The sequence below is a fragment of the Lepisma saccharinum genome, chromosome 5, assembly GCF_977018435.1.
Source record: "Lepisma saccharinum chromosome 5, izLepSacc3.1, whole genome shotgun sequence".
In the NCBI taxonomy this organism is placed as follows: domain Eukaryota; kingdom Metazoa; phylum Arthropoda; class Insecta; order Zygentoma; family Lepismatidae; genus Lepisma; species Lepisma saccharinum.
Genome location: NC_139233.1, coordinates 51,403,000 through 51,425,206, shown reverse-complemented (window position 1 = coordinate 51,425,206; position 22,207 = coordinate 51,403,000). Strand labels below are relative to the sequence as shown.

At 39.2% G+C, this 22,207-nt stretch overlaps 1 long non-coding RNA gene across 1 annotated transcript; it reads left to right on the top strand.

The window, feature by feature from the left end:
* The first annotated feature begins 9,155 nt into the window (after positions 1-9,155).
* Positions 9,156-21,735, top strand: LOC145988363 (uncharacterized). Its single transcript, XR_014441746.1, has 3 exons — positions 9,156-9,335; positions 14,042-14,163; positions 21,376-21,735. It is a non-coding gene; the product is annotated as an uncharacterized LOC145988363 (long non-coding RNA).
* The last annotated feature ends 472 nt before the right edge of the window (positions 21,736-22,207 follow it).

Here is a 22,207-nt window from a genome sequence, read left to right as displayed (position 1 = left end):
TCAAGGTTTGATCCCTGGTGGTCAGGCCGGTAGCTAGATTTTGATTTCGGAAGGGGCTTACCCCTTATCGGCAGCCGCCATCTAAAGACGAAAAGGTTGGGGGGGGGAGGAGTAAATGCGCTGAAGATGAATTTCTTGGTATATTGCAATTTACCATATACAAGATGTTTAATCCGATTAATGAAGTAAATTTAATTACTACTACACATTATTAAGATCAGATATTTGTAGGGTTTCGGGAACGGACTGCAGCTCCCGAGCCCCTTCTCTGGGTATGTGCCTGCTTGTATTAGTTCCAAAATTTCTGCGCTGTTCCAACATCGTGAGGACAATTTGGGAAGTACTTGAAAGCGATATGGAAGCAAATTTTGCTCTCGAAACTATGGGACTCGATGAGATGACCACGCGCAAGCGAATGAAAGAACTCTTCGCAGGCGTTGTCCCTCAATATTAATTTTACTGACTAATTGTAAGTTTTTTTCTCGGCCTCCTCGATGACGCAGTGGTAGCGTCGCCGCCTTGTAAACAAGGGGTCCCGGGTTCGATACCTGGTGGAGGCACATAGTGGTTCGGATCACCGATTAGCCTTACTGTGCATACAGTGGACTTAAAACACAAACTCCATAATTGGAAGGTTTTAGAAGAACTAAACATGGCTTTTTATGCATCGTACAACTTTCCATCTTTTCACCCTACTTTTACAGTTTTTCTTCCTAAGAATTCCACTGAGTATAACACGCTACGAAACCAGAGGTCCTGGGCAGATGTAGTTGTATCATGTCTGTCCCATCGCCATTCCTTCGGCCCATCATTCATCCTCATCGTCGCATTTAACCTAAGAGGTAGAAAAGCAGCGTAATATAGAAATATATAAATGATTGACTTGGTTTATTTTACTTCGCTTTTCTGACACTTTTTGGCTAATCGGGAAGATGAAGATGAAAATGAGTGTTGTAAAATTGATGAGAGGACCATCATGAAGAACACACACGCCCAGTCCGGGATTCGAACCCAGGACCCCTGGCATCGTAATGCACCTTGTTAACCACTGCACAACAAATAGAAACAGAAAATGCTTGATAAGTTATTTGCTTCTTCATAACTCATGATTATATTATAAGTATTATTTGTATGTCTAGCCAACCTAGCCACCTAACCAGCAGCAGCTTCCGCATTTGCAGGTGGAACCTAAATGAAGAAAAATCACAGAAAGTCAGAAAGATATACAAATTTTGTAACATAATACTTATAGAGCATGCAGACGGCTGTAAAAACAATTGCTACATACCTAGTTTCCTTCCTTAATTGAAACGTGGTTTATTCTTCATTATACATGAGATCAACCACTCTCGGAGTCGAACCCAGGATCTTGTGTGGTAATCAGACTCTCTTTTAGAATGCCAATATGTTGGATATTTGGTTAATCCTGATCCTTTGTCTCCAGAGGAAGACAATCTGGCAGCATCTCATTCGACATTTTACTCGCGATGTAGGAAAACATTTTACTCGCGATGTAGGAAAACGAGATCACGAACACTTTGTGATGCTATCTTCTAGAGTTTACAGAAGTTTACCACCGCTCTCACCACAAATCCTACTTCAAACTATCTGACAGATATCAACTGTCCACCAAATCAACAGATGAACAGACCGGTTCGATGTTTCTCCGAATTTTCAGAAAGTGGCCTTGCCCCTCCTTTGCAGGGCAGGTCATTAGCAGGAGGGTTGAGTGCATGTGAGAAGAACCGACATGTCATCCATTCCCGCGCCGAAAAGGGGACAAGCAATAGAATTCTGTACTTGGAATTTGAAACGCATGGGGATATCTTTTCTGAACCATAAAATAATTAACCCAGAAAGTTCTAGCCACCCGTAGCTAAATCGTCCTGTTTGTGTCGTCCTTTCGGCGCCCATGGTGCCAGCGCAGGGCCAGATGAAGAGAAAGTGCGTTTTGGGGGGGGGGATCCTGGATCTGATGTGCAGCAAGGGAGGAAAAGTGAATTTTCAATAGGTCTCAGACTTCCCTGACCGGGGCGGACCACAAAACCATTAACTGCATCCCCTCCCAATACATCTGTTTGTATTCAACAAGCAAGAAACAGGGAAATAAGAAAGAAATGCCTTGCTTGGGTTCGTGCTACTGAAAATTGAAGAAGTGTTTCAAACTGCAAGCAAAATTTACTGAAGAATTATTTTGCAATATTTGTCATCAAAGTAAAATTTCCAACAAATTTCAGAACAGTTTCCCGGGGCCACGTGGACGTTTGCCGGGGCCAGTGTCCCCCCCTAACGACGTCCCTGTCTGCTGGCATAAATGCTATAAGAAGGGAAAAGAAAGAAAAGGAAAGTTAGCAGCACTGTAATAACAGGAAATTTGTTGTGCAGCTTCCAAATGCTGACAAGTCTCTACATAGTGCTCAAGTGCGCAGCGACAACACCGAAAGCACAAGAAAAGTTTACGTGCAATATTATCAACAACAGGGTTATAGAACATTCACCATCTTGCCTCGATAATTGTCTATCTCCTTAAATCATCGTCACATTATTCAAAAAGCCAAAAACCTAATTTTATCTAGTGTAAAATGAAAAAAAATCATGGGCTCGAGCCACCTCAACCCCACCTTGGATACGTGCTATTAACAATAACAGGGTTATAGAACATTCTCCATCTTGTCTCGATAATTATTTCTCCCAAATTATCATCACATTATTCAAGAAGCAAAAATCCTAATTTTATCTAGTGTAAACAGAAAAAAATCCTGAAGGGGGGGCTCGAGCCTCCTGATTCCCGCCTTGGATACGTGCTATTGACAATAATAAGGTTATAGAACACTCTCCGTCTTGTCTCGATAGTTATTTGTCTCAGATTTAGAAATTTATTATCTTCACATTATTCAAGATGCCAAAAATCTAATTTTATCTAGTATAAATTGAAATTTTTCCTGAGGGGGGGCTCGAGCCACCTCATCCCCACCTTGGATACGTGCTATTACCAATAACAGGGGTATAAAACATGCTCCGTCTTGCCTCGATAATTATTTCTCCCTTTAGATTATTTTCACATTATTCAAGAAGCCAAAAAACTAATTTTATCTAACGTAAACTGAAAAATTTCCTGGGGAGAGGGTCGAAACCCCTTGTGCCGCAGTGCTATTATCAATAACAGGGTTAAAGCCTCCCCGATGGCGCAGTGGTAGCGTCGTCGCCTTGTAATCAAGTGGCCCCGGGTTCGATACCCGGTGGAGGCACAAGTGGTTCGGATTCCACTTTAAACTGTAGGTCCAGTCCCGATTAGCCTTACTGGGCATAAAGTAGACTTAAAACACTAAATCAACAACAATAACAGGGTTACGGAACATTCTCCGTCTTGCCTCGATAATAATTTCTCTCCTTAAATTATTGTCACATTATTTTATTTAACACCACAAGAAACCAACAACCTCATTTTATCTAGTGTAAACCTAAAACTTTCGGGGAGGGCTCGAGCCGCCTAAGCCCCCCTCTGGATACGTGCCTGCGTACGTTGTTAGGTTAGGTCTGTTACGTTTGGTTCTATTAGCATAAATTCACTGCAAATGTATTATCTATGCCAGTAGCGTACGCAGGATTTCATCAAGGGGGGTGTTATTTCTAAAACGTTTTTTCCAAATTCACATTACCATTGTCTTATTATACTTTAATTAAATAATTTTAATCACAATTAATTAATAATACTTATAATTAATTAATTAGCTGAATTAATACTAATAATATTACTAATACCACTACTACTACTATTAAGTAGTAGAGATCTACATAAATGTAATATTTATGAAAACATTAGAACGAAATTACTTTCTCGTCATTCGATTTTTATCAAATCCTGGGAGCATTTTTTTTGTTTCTTTGTTACGAAATAATTGTCTGGTCAACGAGGTGAGACATTTTAAGTGTGAAGAAAATCCATAAATACAAGAAAATATATTAAAATAAATTGAAATAGTCAAAGTATGGAACTCATCCAAGGAGATGCGATGGTCTGGTCGGTAGAGCGTCTGACAAGTGACAATCACGCGGGAGATCCGGATTCGATTCCCGAAATTGGTTGGAATTTTTCCGGCTTCTTCCCCGCATAAATTTCCCCGATAATTCACATCTGGATTGTCTCGCTGTTCTTACCAACAAAACATTTTACAATAGTTAAGCTTATTATCGTTTGAATTGTCTAGTCAACAAGGTGAGACATTTTAAAGACACATTCAAACGTGCTGCGGTAATCAATGGGAAGGCGGATTTGTGACTGTTCTTGTCCGCCTAGCCTTTGTCTATACATTAGCCGCTTACAACGAACCAAGAACTTTCTTAATTCTCATTGTTCACACATAAAAAAAAAATACATGTTAGTTGAACACTGGCGTACGTAGAGTGGTGGCCGATGGGCTGAGGGGTGGCCGATGGTGTTCCAGCCCCTACCGACATTTTGAGAAAATCAGAATTTTCAAATAAAAATCCGTTAAGAACTTTTAAAAATCGAAATGTGTAAATGCGAAACCTCTTTTAAAGTGAATCCCAATTACCATTTTTGTCTTTGAATACAATTTTAATAGACTGAAAAGCTCCAAAAATACGAAATACGAAAACGAAGCCATGTGCTATCCACATTTATTATTCCCGCCCCTCCCGAAAAAAAAAATCCTACGTACGCCAGTGTATTGAACATTGTTGCAACTGAGATACAAAACAACTTTTTTTCTCTTTTAAATCATAGTTAACCTAACCTAAGCTCATAAACTCTTGTTTATTTTCAAGGCATCACTCTGAAAGATGCGTGTGTTTTGAATGCTGTGCTTTTCTCCATGTTGCATGAAAATAATAATTCAAATAATAATAATAATAATGATTATTATTATTAGTAGTAGTAGTAGTAGTAGTATTAATAGTAATATTATTGTCCCAATTCTTTGACTGTGATAAATTGGCCATTGGATTTTTTCCACAGCATTTTTCATAATATTTCACAAGCTCAAGGGGGGGGGTTTAAACCCCGTAACCCCCCCCTTGCGTACGCCACTGATCTATGCTAAGAGAACTAAACCTAACTAGCCTAACCTAACAACTTGGGCATCTAGCCTAAAAATAAAATTAGTCTCTAGTGACGTCAGAACGCGAGGTTGCAGAAGTGTTGTGCGATAAGGGAGACCCTTTTTTCATGGCATGCTTTCAGCTGCGAGCAGTGTTGCCAGGTCTACTGATTTCGCAGGAGATTTCCTGATTTTCAGCACGGTCTACTGATCTCCTGACAAGTTTCATAAAAATGTGTAAATCTCCTGATTTTTTGCTTCCTTAAATATTTATAATGAACAATTATTTTAAAAAAATGGAAAGTTGATTTAAAATTTACATATTCAGCTGATGGAATGCAAAGACCCATGAATATTCTGCAGAGAGAGAGGTAGGTGGTGGAGGAGGGTTATACCATAGAATATGGTTATACCAGGCTTGATGACATTGGGAAAGACGCGCGGCTTCTTGAGCCCATTGTGCATTGGGAACTCCAACACGGGTGCCCCATCTGGTGCGGTTTTTGTCAAAGGTGAGGTAACTGAAAACTGGTTACAACTAAATACCAATGTTGCCACCCACACATAGGAACAAGTTTTCCGTTTTATGGTAGTGTTTATTGCAACTCGGATAAAAAGGGAGTCCTCATAACGAATGCAGCTAAAGGTTATGGTTACAAAAGCTCTTAGTAAACTGTCGATTGATTGATTTGGTTTATTTTACTTCGCATTTCTGCCACTTTTGGCTAATCACGAAGACGAGGATGAATGATGATATGATGAAATTGATAAAGAGACAACCGTGCCCAGGCCGAGATTCGATCCCGAGACGGCCGGACCCTGGGGTCGAGTGGTTAGCACATCGCGCTGCGACGCCAAGGGTCCCGGGTTCGAATCCCGCTCGGGCTTGGTTGTTTGTGAATGTCCATTCATCAATTTCATCACTCATCCCCATCAAATTTGCCAAGAAGCACAAAACGCGAAGTAAAATAAACTAAATCAATCAATCAATCGATCGATCCTGATGTCATAACGCTGTGCTAACTACTCAGCCACGGAGGTCGGCTTAGTAAACTGCTGTTGCAGACTTATACCTATGTTTGTACAGTGGGATCCATGAGTATTACCGTGCAAATTGTCCATGACTAGTTTCATTAATATTTATCTTACATCCTATGTGTATTTAAGCGATGGATTTTATGTATGCTGGTGCAGAAGTTGTCAGAAGCTTGTTTTGAGTTTTCTTTCAATTCTTGAAGTTCTTATTAGGTCAAATAAAGTGCGCGAACATGGTGATGGACAATTTGCGGGGTAATACTCATGGATCCCACTGTACGTCGCAGTCTCTTAACTTAGAAATAATAGTTCATGTTTTTATTTAAGCCATTTCTGAGCGTAACTGCTACTACAGTTGGTCTTATGTCCCTTTATACTCAATCAATACTGTGGCGGTAGAAATTCTCTTTCCCGATTTTATACCAGATAATCCTCGAATGCAAAAGGCGATTTAATTAACATTTACATTGTCTGGAGTGACTGGGGAAAAAGTTGAAGAAAAAACCTGCGACTTGTCTGATACTGGTTCCCGGGTTCGAATCCCGGACTGGGCAAGGGTGCTCTTTGTGAGTGTCCTTTCATTAATTTCACATCTTTATGATTAGACAAATGTGGCAGATGCGAAGTAAAATAAACAATCAATCAATCAATCTGTCTAATACTGGTTGGTTACCTTCGTTGATTGAAAGTAAAATTTTAATTCAAGGATATTTCGGGGGTTCAGGCATGATAGCCCTTCTCCATTACCATCAATGCGAGTATGCTTTGAATGTGTTCTTAAAAAGAAACTGTGGGCGTTCTTACATCCTCTAACTTTGTCTAATTTTAAATAAAAGCAAGCTAAGGTGTTATCAGGTAAAGTAATTCAAAAATATATCCCCGAATGCGTAGAGGCTGAAGCTCTAGTCTTACTTAACACAAAAATCACGAAATGTTTCCATAAACTTCTAAACGCCAAGTACATAAATCCACGCACAGTCACAACCATTTATTTTAGAATATTTCTGAGAGATGAACAGAAAATAGAGGTCGGATTTTTTCCAGTACTGTCACTTGCACCCCCTCTGTTTTGGCACTCGATCATCGCCACTGGTTGGGGGAAACTGTACCTTTACCTTAGGTGAATTAAGGGGGTGGGGTTACCGTACCACTTAGGGTTACCAGACGTCCGGTTTTTCCCGGACATGTCCTACATTCTAGCCTTATGTCCGGCATCCGGCAGGAATTTGAAAAATATCATAAATGTCCTACATTTTGAGCATCACATAATATTAATTAGGAATATACGTAAGAGTAAAATGAAACAAGTTACAAGTCTATGGACTGCCTCCCCAATGGCGCAGTGGTAGCGTCGTTGCCTTGTAATCAAGGGGTCCTGGGTTCGATACCCGGTGGAGGCACATAGTGGTTCGGATCCCACTTTAAACTGTAGGTCCAGTCCCGATTAGCCTTACTGTGCACAAAGTGGACTTAAAACACCAAATCAAATCAAATCCTTACTCAATAGTGAAATTTATTTTGATTCAGTCATTGCCCAAAAAGAAAAAAAGTTTGTCCTGCTATTAAACAAACGGGAAAACGGAAGCAATTAATGAATAAAATTTTGGGACCACTTTCTGATAACGTGACTGTTCATTGCCCGAGCAGAATTTCTTGCCTTAGGGTTTATACTGATGGAACAAGGTGTTGCCCATTCTTATTCAATATTCAATATAATTTGATTGTAAAGCAGGGGTATAGATAACAAAGTTATTCAGGGTGTCTGCCAGTCAAGAAAGTCATGGAAGTGAAGAAATAGTAAAGAAATCAACAAGCAGGTCAAGAAGTCAATAAAAAGGCAATAAATTACTCTTGTGGTCAAGAATTCTTGCTATTATGACTGATTGATTGATTTGGTTTATTTTACTTCACTTTTTTCTGTCCCTTTGACTAATCGCGAAGATGAAGATGAATGATGGTAAGATGAAGGGAGAGTCACAAACATATAGGGACAACCGACACAAGCCCCACATGAGATTATACTGGCTGAGAGGGTGAGAGTCCAGATGGCAAATCCTCGCTTGTCTGCCAAACACAGTTCAGGATGCATTAATACGAGAAAGCAGATCTAATTCTCTTCTTAAATTCAACTTCAGTTTTTATCTTAACTGGCCCTTTAGTAGGGGTTTTCATTAAATAAATAGTTATTTTCTTAATTACTAATTTCCAACTTTACCTAAGTAGGGGTCGAATAAATAAATGTTAAGAAAGCGGTAAAAAGGTCTAGAAAAGTCCAGAAAAAGTCAAGAATTCTGGATGTGCTATTTTGGTAAACTACCCAAGATTAAACTTCTGGAACTATTTTAAATTACGGTAATTGCTGAATATTTCTTTGCCATTACAGGTTATAATTCAAATGTTGAGGGAGTACTTTCATTACCATCAGCATAACAGACTCACGAGAGAAATTATTTTTCATAAAGTCTGGAAAATGTATGTCATAATTTCAAAGAATTTGACTGTCCACTCTAACATAAATATAGTTTGACTATACCTGAAATTTTGATAAAAATTGTCTTCTCTGAGAAGTACCACTTAAATCATGTAGTAACAGGTGCATTAATTAGTATGATTGCAAGGTTTGAAATTTTGCACTTAAAAATTCATGAAGAATTCATTTCTTTAAAACTGAAAAGTGTCATTTTTCAACTACTTTCTGACGTATAGAAATATATATATTATTTATTGAGAATGTTTTGTGTCCTACATTTTGACTTAATGTCCTACATTTTGGGACAGCATGTCCTACATTTCCCTTACAGCGATCTGGTAACCCTAGTACCACTTGAAGTGCAAATTCATAATAAAATTTGTATTAACATAACAGTATTATCTTTTGACATCTAAAATTAATAATGAACGTTCAATAATGATAGTGGAAAGCTTTTCCCACTCAACCCCCCCCCCAGAACGTTGATAAAACGCTATTATTAGTTCTTCTGATTTTTTAAGCAGATCTCCTGATTTTTCAGGGGACGATCTCCCGATTTTTGATAATATGACCTGGCAACGCTGGCTGCGAGTCGCCATCTTGATATTAGCAGAAAACCTTCGGACAGAAGCAAAATGTTACCAATCCAAGGTTCTATTATCAAAGCTGCTCCAACTGTTTGTTGCAATGTAATCCAGAAAAGATTTTCACTTACTGGTGTTGAAGGAAATGCAATTTGTGGTGTTCCACGTCAGAGATTTTCTTTTGGTGTAAGTAGCATTATATTATTTAATTGATCACGGGGTAGACAATGATTTTTTTGTGGGTTGTAGCTCTTAATTATTACATGTGTTTCTTATAACTTCTAGTTTTCAGGTACAAATTTCTTGTCTTACTTATACTAAAAACTTATTAAACATTAGAACACAAATATTATCGGCAGTAATATGATTTGAAGTCTTGAGTCTACTCCTTAGGAACGCGAGGTGTGCCTAATTGAAGTATATCGCACGCAGGCATTTTGAAGCAATTCTTTTACGTGAGAATATATGGCAATATGAGAACATCGAATGTCGGGATTAATTCCATAAAGGCTGAATTTTGGGCAGTTGTCAGACCACTATGAGAAGTACAAAATCCTAGAAGTCCCGGTGCCGTCCCCACCCCCCTAAAACCTTACTTAGCCCACTCCCAGTAATTGGTTTGATATAGCTTAGGTTGATATCAATAAGGCACCATAACTTTGGTGTGTTCCGACAGTTGTCGGACATTCTGAAGGGGCATTGAAAAAATTAAGGGCCCAAGTTCCTTTTGTTTTATTGCGATTTCATCATGCTACGAATGCCATTTTGGTAAATTTCTCGTATCGGACAAACTGCTGAAATTTGCTACTTCATTTAATTTGAAGGTAAAAATTTACTATCCTTCGGACACCTCTAATTTTTTCGTTTCGTCAATTTTTGACATTCACACTTACATATCTGCTTCGCGGAACTTTCCTGAAGGTGTAGAACATCTAGAAATTGCAAAATAAGCAAAAATAAGGCGTTAGTTTTCGGAATGGAAACTGTCGATTTTTGCAATTTTTTTTGTTTCACAACCAAATATATATATATATATATGATAATACCACGACACCAAATTTTAACCATTTGCCTGACCTAACCGAACTAACCTAAACACGCGCCAATGGTTCGTGGGGCTAGCGACACGCCATCCTTCTAACTCTCGTTGCAAACGCAGACAGTTTGAAATACTGGATACCCAATGAACATGAACAAAACACAATCACGACGCGTCATGTTACAGTCACGATGCGTGATGGTGTACGAAGGTGTACGTGCCAAACACTATTCTCCGTCGGAGAATTAATTTTCAACGAACAACATGAATTTCAGCTGTGAAACATTCCCACATTACACAAAACACCTCCTCGATCTTCGACAATGCTACAGGAACTTATTACAGTAAGTAGTTTCTTCTGTAAAGATAAATAAATGTGTCCGAAGGATAGTAAACTAGTACCAAAGAGACGAAGAAAAGTTACTCGATATGTCGCAAATACAGCTTATTTCTGTGAAATAAGCGAAATGCCACCTTCAGCAATGTTTCTCAATGCAGAATACGGTAATTGTCTGTTATATCGGAGACACATTACTATCGGATATTTTCAGTTTCAAATGGTTCGTACTTACCAATTGTGTATTGCGGAACATAGTTGAAGGTGGCATTATGCTTTTTACATGAAAATAACTTAGATTGTTTACATTACGAGTAATTCTTTTGGGTCCTTTCTTCTATCGCGGAACATACAATATGGTGCGCACAGCTGTGGATCATCGCACGTCGTGCTTGTGTTTTGTCAATTTGGAGTGGGGTATGCAGTGTTTCAACCTTCTTAACTGAAAAATACCTACTTTCGTGTTCATTATGTCATCACAAACCATTGACGGATAGCCCCAAAAACCATTCATGATAGCCCCCAAAACCCTTCACGATAGCCCCACGAACCATTTCCAGCAAGGTTAGGTTGGGTTAGGTAAGCAGTTAAAAAAGTAAAATAAAAAAAATTCTGGTAAAAAAAAGGCACATTTGGAAACACTGGCGAGACCGCATGACTTTCGACGCTCACGCCATTTGCAGGTACATAATGGAAACAATGGCATAATGTTGTCGCTTTGCACAAAATGCAAGTTTATTATATCAAAAGTGCTTATTTCTTGTTGTGCAGCAATCTACGGTGAGAAAATACCTCCAAGAACTTTCAAAATACTACAGAAACTCGTTTCCGTAAGTAGTTTCTTCTGTAAAAATGAAGAAATGTGTCTCCGATATAGGCTAACAGACATTTACCCAGAATACGTAAGTACGAATATTCAAATTGGTAATTGTTTGAAAAGGAATCCCATGTTTTACCACAATGAAAATTAATGCACAGCATAATCAATACATGTCAAATGTAATATTAAAAAATCAGAAAGGTAATATTGTTCATAATAAAAATATTGCAGGTTTCAGTATTGAATGTACAATGTGTCCATTTCGATCTTCAGCCGAGAGATCGGGAGAAGCGTGGCGGGCGGTGCTGGCGGAGATGCCGACATTTGCGGCCTGTAATGCCCGCTTATTTTTATGGACATATGCAGACATTTATATAAATATTGCAAAACGAGCACTAACCTGTGTTATAATTTATCATCTGTAATTCATCCAAGTTCTGCCCTTATATACACAAAAAATACGCTTTAGAAACTATGTTAAGAGCCACAGATAATAAAACATTTTAATCATAGTTTTGACCAGTAACGTCCTGCTTAAGTTTATATCCTTGAAAGAGTTTTGTGCCGATGGGGATCGTTGGAGGTTTCAAATGTGCAACACTGTATCAAGATTACGCTGTAGACGAAACCGTTAAAAGTCAATGGTGTTCGTGAGTTTTCTTGCAATCCGAAATCTCCGAGCTCGAGTTTTTTGTTCCTTCGCGACAGAGCTGTGAATATAGTGGCGAGCAGATGTAAACCAAGAGCGTGTTAATTTCGTACTGTGCGCAAGAGTGTTATTCTTGGTTACTTGCCGTTACTTGTTTGTGTTATTGCAGTGTGTATGTCTGTTGTGTCAGTGAGACGATTGGAATGCCAGCCGCAAGGTTCACGTTACGAGGGGGGCTGATAAGTTCTCGGCCCGACCCAGAAGGACTTTAGCTACAGGCACGAAAGTTTCAGGCTATTCAACGTATTCTCCCCGAAAGTCTACACACTTGGCACTTGGTGGATATCAGTTTGAACAACTCTTCTAACACATGTTAGTGCTCGTTTTGCAATATTTATATAAATGTCTGCATATGTTCATAAAAATAAGCGGGCATTACAGGCCGCAAATGTCGGCATCTCCGTCAGCGCCGCCCGCCACGCTTCTCCCGATCTCTCGGCTGAAGATCAAAATGGACGCACGGTATAAACCATTGTTTCCACTGCCACAGTTATATTTTTGACATAGTTTTGGCCCTAAAACACTCACAAATTAATTACCACTATAATACGAGCACATATAACATTGTTACAATTGTGGAATACTTGGGAGAAGCATTACTATGATGTTTATCCACTTTTAGTTCACAAAAATTGTACCAAGACCAGAGTTTTTGTACATAATGCATATGGGTCAGTCCAAACCGAATGGTCCAGCACTGGTTGCTTGACCATTTTTAAAAATTTTCATATTTTTGTTGTTCTAACTCCCATACAAGATTAGTTCAAAGCAGGCATTATTTTTCTAAAACTTGACTTTGTTTAAAAATGGTAGCAATTTTTTGTTTCATGACCAGGTATTCTTGGCCTTTGCAAACCCTCGTGATAATTATGATAACTCAGCTAAGAAAAATGATAGAACACTGTGGTAAAAAACATTGTAAAAATTGTTTGCAGTACATTTAAGCTTTATTTTATGTGCTGTGTTTTTTTCACAATCTCAAATGCAAATTGCTGAAATTTAAGGCCAAAACTGATGTTCAATTTTGAAGAAAAAAATCAAACTTATTTGTTGGGCAAGTCTAATATTACCTATTTGTCATATTGGACCAAGTATCTATCAGTAAAAAATATTGGAAGCTAATCCATGACTATGAAGCAAACTGCTTTAGGTGATCTCACATAGAATGACCCTAATGCAAGTGAGAACATGCTGTAAGTCAACAAAGTCTTGTACTTAGAAAAGCTCCTTTCTATGTTGACATGCAAGAGGAGGCAAATTTAATGACTGGAATATACCGGGTGTCCCAGAAGTCTTTTCTTGATTACAAACTTTATTCATATCTGCTATATGCAAGGTAGAGATGTGAAAGTGGTGCCAATATGTTGGAAAACTAACAAAGTTTTTTTGTTTGCAGGGTTGAGTAACGTGGCTGTGGTGTAGCAGTGTCAATGCCCAGAAAACTGGAAATGATCACAAATCAAGAAAAAGCTCAGCATATCCTCTGGTATCACGAGACCTGGTCACCAATAACAGTGCAGAGGAACTTTCAAATGTACAGAATTCTTTTGTCTAGAATATCTGCCATCAATAAGTTGGTATTTAAAAAATGGAATTTATCTTCATTCCCAAATCCTGTCAAGTCCAAGAGCATTAATTCCGGATTCCTTGGCACTGACACTGCTACACTACAGCCACATTACTGAAACCTGCAACAAATAAACTTGGTTAGTTTTCCAACATTTTGGCACCACTTTCACATCTCTACATTGCATATAGTGGATATGAATACAGTTCGTAATCAGGGAAAGACTTATGGGTCACCCGGTATAACTGATAATGCAATAAATATTTTTTATAACATTTTAGAGATAAATGCAGTAAGGATTTATATTCTGAAAAAAATGACTATGTAATTCTTACTAACATAGGTTTTTCAAAATATGAGCATGTTAATATACAGGTAAGCTTGGAAAATTTTCTTACAGTGATTATTTTTGTCTTGTAGGAATGATTACGATTACAACTACCGGAATGCTTGTCTTGTAGGAACGATTATAACTACTGGAATGCTTGCTATTCCTGAATACGTCTTGATGCATTTGCAGCAGTAAAGATCGTGAACCTGAGGTAGTATTTTTTTTAATTGGTATATATGATTGTTAATTCATGTGGCATTTCACATATTGTGAGAACATCTGTTGTAATGAAAGGAATAAGCACTCTTCAAATGATAGTGATTGCAAAGTGTCTTCTACTTCTGTGTACACTGCATGCAGACCTTCATTTAGTTCTATGTTTTAGTTCTGAGATAAGTCAATTAATGGAATGCAAAGAATACGAACATTGTGACCTTTTTTACAAAATGCTCTAGTTTCAAAAAACTACTAAGAATTCCTTCTAGAGTATTTAAACGAATCTTGATGCAGTTTGCTTTCTTTGTTTAGATATCTGTGATGGAAAATAGGCTTATAGTGCATGAGTCTATTGCAGATTTCAGGTATATAGTACTATTTTTTAAAAAAAAAACAAGAAATTTTCGAAACTGTTTTTGTTAAAATAGGCTGATGGTCAGTGGCACCTTAACTTGTACAGCTGTTAAGCAAAATTTGACAAATTTAAACTTATCACAAACATCGGCTTTTTGAGGGTCCAGCATCATGAATCATCAGTGCATCGAGTCCCATCGCCACAGTTTTCTGGCTTTTTGACATAGCTCCTGAATTATTTTCACAATACTTAGTCAGCACAGAAAAATTGGAGGTTCCACCTGCGATTGAGAATGTGATTTCTCACACCAACCATGTAATCCATGTAGGAGTGCTACTTCAGTAATAGGTTGTAAATTTTTAACCTCGTTGACATGAGTAAAATTAATTTCATAGTCCTGTTTCCTTCTTTTCTCTCCATGCATTAAGTGATTTTTTTAAGGAGATTTCAGACTGAAGTTAGAAGCGACACTTATCACGGAAATGAAGTTTGAGATATAAATGCAACTTTTTGTAAATAAGTAACATGCAAACTGCACTTGCTTCTCATTCAAACTGGGCCGTTTTCTCAACAGTGTTTATTGTGTTACTTGAATCTGTTGGTCATGCATGGACAGTGAGTGCTCTTAATACAGACTGAATGAGCTCTTGGCCGTATCTACTCCGACTGAACTCTCACAACTGAGTTGGGTGATAGGTGGTGAAACTTCTCTGTCTTGATGGATGAAGAGTTGAGAAGTAGCATATTTGTCTGCTGTATGGGCTGAAACAAGTAAATGTCGCATCACACAGAAAGCGTGTATGAGCTCTTTCGCGACTATTCCTTCATGGATTTCATCTAATCATCATTCATTCTATTTGTTGTGATTAACCTATGGACTATTCAAAAGTCTACAATGCCTTGCTGTGCTAAGCGTGCAAATATGACACTATCATATTTGATTTTACTTCGTAGGAATGCAAAAAAACATTGCAACAAGCATTCCAGTCTTGAGTCAAGTATAAAGATATCATTTCAGACAGATTTATTTACCAATCAACTTGGTTCCTTATACCTGAGTACATCTTCCAACAGATATAAATGTACTATGAACGAAAGACCATTTGGTTGGAAATTTTCGTGTTCGCATACCTTTCCACATCACTGCAGCTCAAGCCCCGGTGAAGTCTGCTCCACCCCTCCCCTACCATGGAGCATGATGCACACACACTTTCTGCAGTGCCGCCATTTTGAAACAACAGATTTGAAAAAGATAGTTGGGAAAGTTGAATTGCAAGTGCATCCACTATGGTTGCGTCCCAACAGTTGCACAACTGTTGTGCTGGGTAGATACAGCTCTTATCACTTTGTGTGAAATCCCCCATGTTGCAGGTAACTTCTGTCTGAAAGTTTACTTAACACAATCTCCATTCATATTTATTATGGTGCTCCTGGTCTCACCTCTGGACATATCTTTATTACATATTATTTCATAAATGTGCAGTCCTTCATACACCTGACCATTCTTGTCAGAAATTGCTTCTTTTAGTCCTATGCATAGGCATAGTTAGGTAGGGGCTAAGGGGGCTAAGCTCCCCCAGAACCAGCCGTTAGCCCCCCAAACGCATGTGACATATACATAAAATAATTAAGGAAAGATAAACTACACAAATTAGATAATTCTCATGAAACTTGGATATGTTACTCTTGTGATCTGCAAGTCACAAAGAAGGAAAGAATTCCAAATTGTTCTGATGTAGAAGACGATGAAAGTTTAAGTGCATGTGCCTTTACGGCGACCATATGTTCCAAAAAAATGTCAAGGAAAATATATCACAGTTATTTCTTTTGATCGTCTACCTTGGAGCGCTAGGTAGACATTGTTACATTCAAACAATATCGACGTTATATCCAGTATTTACATAAATGTATCCTTTCAACAATTAGTTCCTATGATTGTGTTATTTTTGGAATATGAAAAAGAGAAGCTGTCATTGTAAAGACTTAAACAGAAAAGCAGTTTTATAGAGCAAAGGCGTCAGTTCAAAGAATTGAATTTAGATTCTGTGGGTTTGTATTGCGAGTGGGGCATTTAAAGATGTATGCCTAAATGTTGCGTGAATGTGTCACGATCCTGTACAAGCAATTCAATCGTGCATAATTGTTTTATTAAGGGCATGCGATACAGTCTCCACGGGACTCTTCCCAAGCTCTTCCATCCTTGGCAGTGTGCCAACTGAGCTCTCTTGGAGCCAGATCTGGCTCGTTGGTGCACTCGTTCAGCTGTGAACTGGGATGCCCACCCCCATGCTCCACTATGATGCCATCACTGGTTCTGGCTCACATTGACCAACTTTTGTCTTAATTATACATTTTGCACATGACGTGATATTGTTATATTGGCTGCGTCGCCTAACTCCCTCTTATCTCCCCAGCTACTTATTTATAGTGCCGTGTTTGACGTGAAATTGACATAATATTGTTATCAGGGAATTCTTTATTTTCGATTTCATACAATCATCGGTGGATTATTGAGATGGTGATGCAGCTGGATCTAGATGTTGAAAACTAAAAACAAATTGTCATCAATTTAGAGTTAAGGATAATAGCAGTGCCCCCACCCCTTGACAACTAACATTACCCTAGGAGGCACTTGATCCAGCCTTCGTAAATCTAGCTCCTTGTGAAGTCAGTTTTAACTCCATTTAAGTTGAAATTTAGTTATTTTATGCGCATCAGGTTTGACAACACTGTCAGGAGGCAAGGAGAAAAGCATTGATCATATGGGAGTATGATTTGATTCGTTCTCTTGGGAATATCAAACTTCCGATGGAATAGAAAAATATGTCAATGGGAAGAGGGCAGTTTGAAGATGCATTTCACAAACGGAAAAGTCGAAACTTCCATTTGATTAGCCGTTACTTGATGTTGAAGTTGATTCCCCATAAGGAATTCATGGGATTCCGAAAATTCTTATTAATCATATTTTTCAAACATCGTGTCCAGCTTAATAATTAACTTTAAAAAACACTTCCACTTTCAAAATGGAGAGAAATTCATACTCTTGGATACACCCAGGTTTTTTTTTTTAGTATCAGTGCCCATTCGGGCTATATTGAAATAAATGCACAATTGATTCGTAACTGTATCTCCTCCCCTTAAATGGCGATCATTACAGTTCATTGGTGAAATCACTCTTCTCCAAGTATTTTGTGTGTTGTTCTGCGTCAGCAATATGTATGCAGATGTGCCGGGTTTATTTGGATTTTTCATTGCACGAAGGCGGTGCAGTTGAAAGTTATTCAACTCTCCTGGTGAATCATAGGGATGCTTGGAATCTCAGCTATGTCTTTGGAGTCTTCGGATTCATTCTTCTGGAGGTTGTTTCAAGTAACCCACAGGAAGGTTATCATGGAAGGATACATGCTTACGCTGGTTGTATAACAGCAAGAAATCTTAGTAATATTTTTGAAATTGGAATTTATCCGAAAATCATTCCTTGATGTTGTGCTCACACTGTTTGTGAAATTAAACCTTAGATGATAGAATGATCATTCCTTTTAATAAAGAGTTTATTAATTATTATTATTATTAAATATTTTTCTCATGAATATTGTGGATACTAGAAAGGGTCACAAATTATCCTACAATAAGTTTCGCTATTTTTGGATTTACATTAGTTAACTGTGTAAGATAAGGAAAATATGTTCAAATGTAAAATTTAACTCTTATTTATAAAGTGAAACATGATCAAGTTAATACTTCTGTGGCTAGAAGTAGTGCAATATCTGGCTATAGCCCAAGTACAAAATCCTAAAGGGTGAAACAAATACACGTGAATAAAAACACCGTCGCATTACTTTCATATGGTATGAAGAAAAACAAGGCTTCCTTATCCGATATTTTGTTAATTGATGTCTTATTTCGATTATGTGATAATCAGAGGGTGTCTACTTCATATAAACATTGGGACAGGGGTCAAGAATTACATGTCATGCAGGAGCACAATGCCTTTTGAAAGTTTACCTGGCCGTCAATCTTTTAGGGCTTTTTGCAATCGTTTTAAGCTTTCACAATAAGACGATGTATTAATCGTGGCACCCTTCGGCATGAATTTGGTATACACCACACCTTCTCTGTCAAAAAACAGCATCAGCATTACCTTCCCCGCAGATGGAACTGTTCGGCACTTTGTTTGAGTTGGGGACGTGGGATGTTTCCACTTGCAGGAGCTGAGTTTCATTACAGGTGAGAAATGAACTCATGACTCGTCTCCAGTTACAACCTTAGTGACAATGAAGTTCGACCAGTCACAAATATAGGAGTGCGTTGTGAAAGAAGGAGAACACATGCATATGCTGAACATATTTTATTCAGCAGGCTACATGGAACAAAGGAAAACATAAATTTCCGCTGCAACGCAGCAATGTATGGTGTCCACACAAAATAAAACATTTTCGTTCATCTACACGTGACATTGAAGTTCGACCACTGTTAGAGGGGATCCTGTTTACCATGGTGTGACGCCGCCCCGTCGGTGAATAACTGTGGCAATGCATCGGGGCATGCTGCGGACGAGTCGTTCAAGGTATTCCACATCGATGCGGTGCCATTCCTCCTGCAGGCAGGCGATAAGAGCAGCCACTGTCGTGGGTCCCCTCTGTTACACACGTCGCTTAAGAATACGCCACACATTCTCAATGGGCGAGAGGTCGGGACTCGATGGTGGCCATGGCAGAGTTCGCACGTGATGGCGAGTCAACCATTCTCTTGTCAGCTACGCTGTATGAGGCCTGGCATTGTCGTGTTGAAAGATGAGACGACGCCTGTGGAACAGGTGCCTTCGCACTGTGGGAAGATGCCGCTCCAGTATGCGTGTATAGGCGTGTGCATTCACAATGCCCTCACAGACGTGTAGTGGGCCAACCCCAGATGCCGTCATGCATCCCCATACCATCACTGACGCAGGTTTCTGTACCCGACGTGCATAACATTTTGCTTCATTCTGTTCCCCCTTCCGACAAATGACTGTTTTCCGTATTTTCCCGTACACAACATTGAAAATGGATTCGTCCGTCCACAAAACCCTGTTCCACTGCCGAAATGTCCGTCTCCGGTACATTCATGCCCACCGTAGTCGATTGCCTTTGTTCAACATGGAAAGGAAGGGTTTACGTTTTGCCTTGTACACTCGGTAACCGCATCGCTGTAGGTAACGGCGAATGGTTCTGGTTGACACTTCAATGTGAAAGCGTTCTCGAGTCCACAGTCTTAATTCGGCCACAGAAACATGATTGTTGGTCTGGATATAGCACCTAAATATCCGTAGGTCATGCACGCTCAGCAGGCGTTTTCGACCGGGGGCCTTACCTGGCTCTGTAGTACCCGTATTTTGGTGGTGTTTGATGATGCAGTGGACGGTTGACTTGGGTAAGTTCAGTTGGTGCCCTATTTCCCGTTGCAACTCCACCACTCTTCTCCTCACGGTGTTGTCAATAGGTTTGCTCCTGGCCATGGCGATGATGCACTGCGGTTCCTCGGTGCACAGCACGCGCTTATATACGGCGGACTCCCTTATCGTGTCCGTGACGTCATGCTTCCATCGAATGTGCCACTATCTGGAATTTTCCGTATGGGTCTGGTCGAAGTTCAATGTCACGCGTATAGTTCCCCGCTTTCGTTCTTTATATGACCTTGGGTGCAACATGCTGGGATCACGATTCTTGCCTGCTCACACGCCTCCTCTTACACACATGCGTCACTTCTGCGGGTCACCCATTCCACCACCTATGCCTCTGTGCATTTAATCATATTCCTTTCTGGTCGAACTTCATTGTCACCAAGGTTGTACAATTTTGTCCAAAAACTCCTGTCCTTCATGTTGATAACGTTTCAAAAATGCATAAGCACTGTCAAAACGCTTCCCTTTGTGTTCGTCTGTCAATAAGAAGGAAGTCCAGATCCAGACTGTCCATTAAGAAGGAAGTAATATACAAATCAAGAAAAGAAATAATAAAAGACATATAAAACTTGACTGTAAACAAGAATTACAGAAGAACGTAGCTTATCATGTAAATATTCTTATTCCATGTATCCTGTGTTTAAATAATATATTCGTTTAAACGTCTCCATTGGAAGGCATCCTGTCTGGTTTCGTTGTCTACAAATACCCATAATTAACATGGAATGAGCCACGGTGGTCTAGTTGGTAGAATGTCTTCGACTGCCATGCGGGCGACCTGGATTCGATTCTCAGGATGGGTGAACTAAGGTTGCAATTTTTTCAACCTTGTCCTCGCATAAAGCAGCTCCGGGGCTCACCCAGCCTCAGATCAGTGGGTACCTGGGGGCAATTCTGGGGGATAAAGGCAGCTGGAGCATGGTGCTGGTCACATCACCTCGAACATGGCAGAGATCGAGAACGTGTGTGGTCCTACCCCCACATCCCCTAAAAAAAATGTGCCTTCATGGCATAGTGCTACATGCACGGGGAACTTGACCTTAACCACAATTAACATGGTCATTATTCAGTGTTGTAACTCCTTCGCAATTTATGGCCCACCCTGTATAAACAGACTATTCTCATTTTTCAGAACAATTACATGAAAGCAACACCGAAAATCTAACTAAAACAATCCATATTCACGTAGCTGGTGATATCCAATGCTGCCAAGTGCAAATTTATTTGCTGAGTATCTTAGATGTTGACTTGATCCGACTTACGGACGGAACAGCAAAAAATCAAATGTCGGACCGGACCAGGTCTCGTGAGCAGAAATTATTTTAAAAAAATATTGACTTATGTGGTTATGAACTTTTCCTGGAATGATATGATAATGAATGCATACTCATTACCTGTTTCCTTTTCTGCAGGAGAAAATGGTCTGGTGCTCTCTAATGTTCCTCACTTCCGTTTCTGCTCAATTGTTTGGGTTGTACCATGTTCCCATCTGGAGGGAGAGATACAAATAAAGATCTAGGAATTTGCCAGGACCTGTTGATACACACTTTTTTATTCAGCCAGGAGAAAGAGCATTTTCAGTGTATTTGATATTTGTTTTGTTCATTACGTAATTTAGTGTTGTGAATATTGAGCATGTTGTGTTGAAGGAGTTTTCTTTCCAGCATCTAATGGAAAATAAATTTTTGGATTGTTGCTGTTCAAATGTTACTCTTTCATAAGATGATGTGTGTATCTGTTTTTTAGTCCTGTCACAAATAAACATACTTCAGAAAGAATGGTTTTTTTTCCCACTTTATTGTTTTCCAGCTGATTGCCCATGCAGAATACAGAAAGTTGCCTTCAATATTTGTTCAAGCTGAAAGCTGCATATTTTGACCATGGTAGTGGAAGAACTGGAAATACAGTTGGCCATATAAAGTCTGGAATCAGTGGGAGAAATGAGCAGCACATTCCTTAATGCAAAATGTGCTCCACATGATGTCCGCCACCAGTCTCAACACATTTCTTTAAACGGTGCAACATGTTTCCTTGAATCCTATTCAAATTGTGAGGATACAGAGTAGCCATTGCAGTTATTATCCTTTTATGGAGGGAATCCAGATTCCGAATTTTCACAGCATACACCTCAGATTTCAAAATTCTCCATATGGCGAAGTCCATGTCCATGGGGTTGAGGTCAGGTGACTATGGTGCCTGTCCAACAGAGCCAGCCCCTTCTCCCAATCCAGCATATTATTTTTG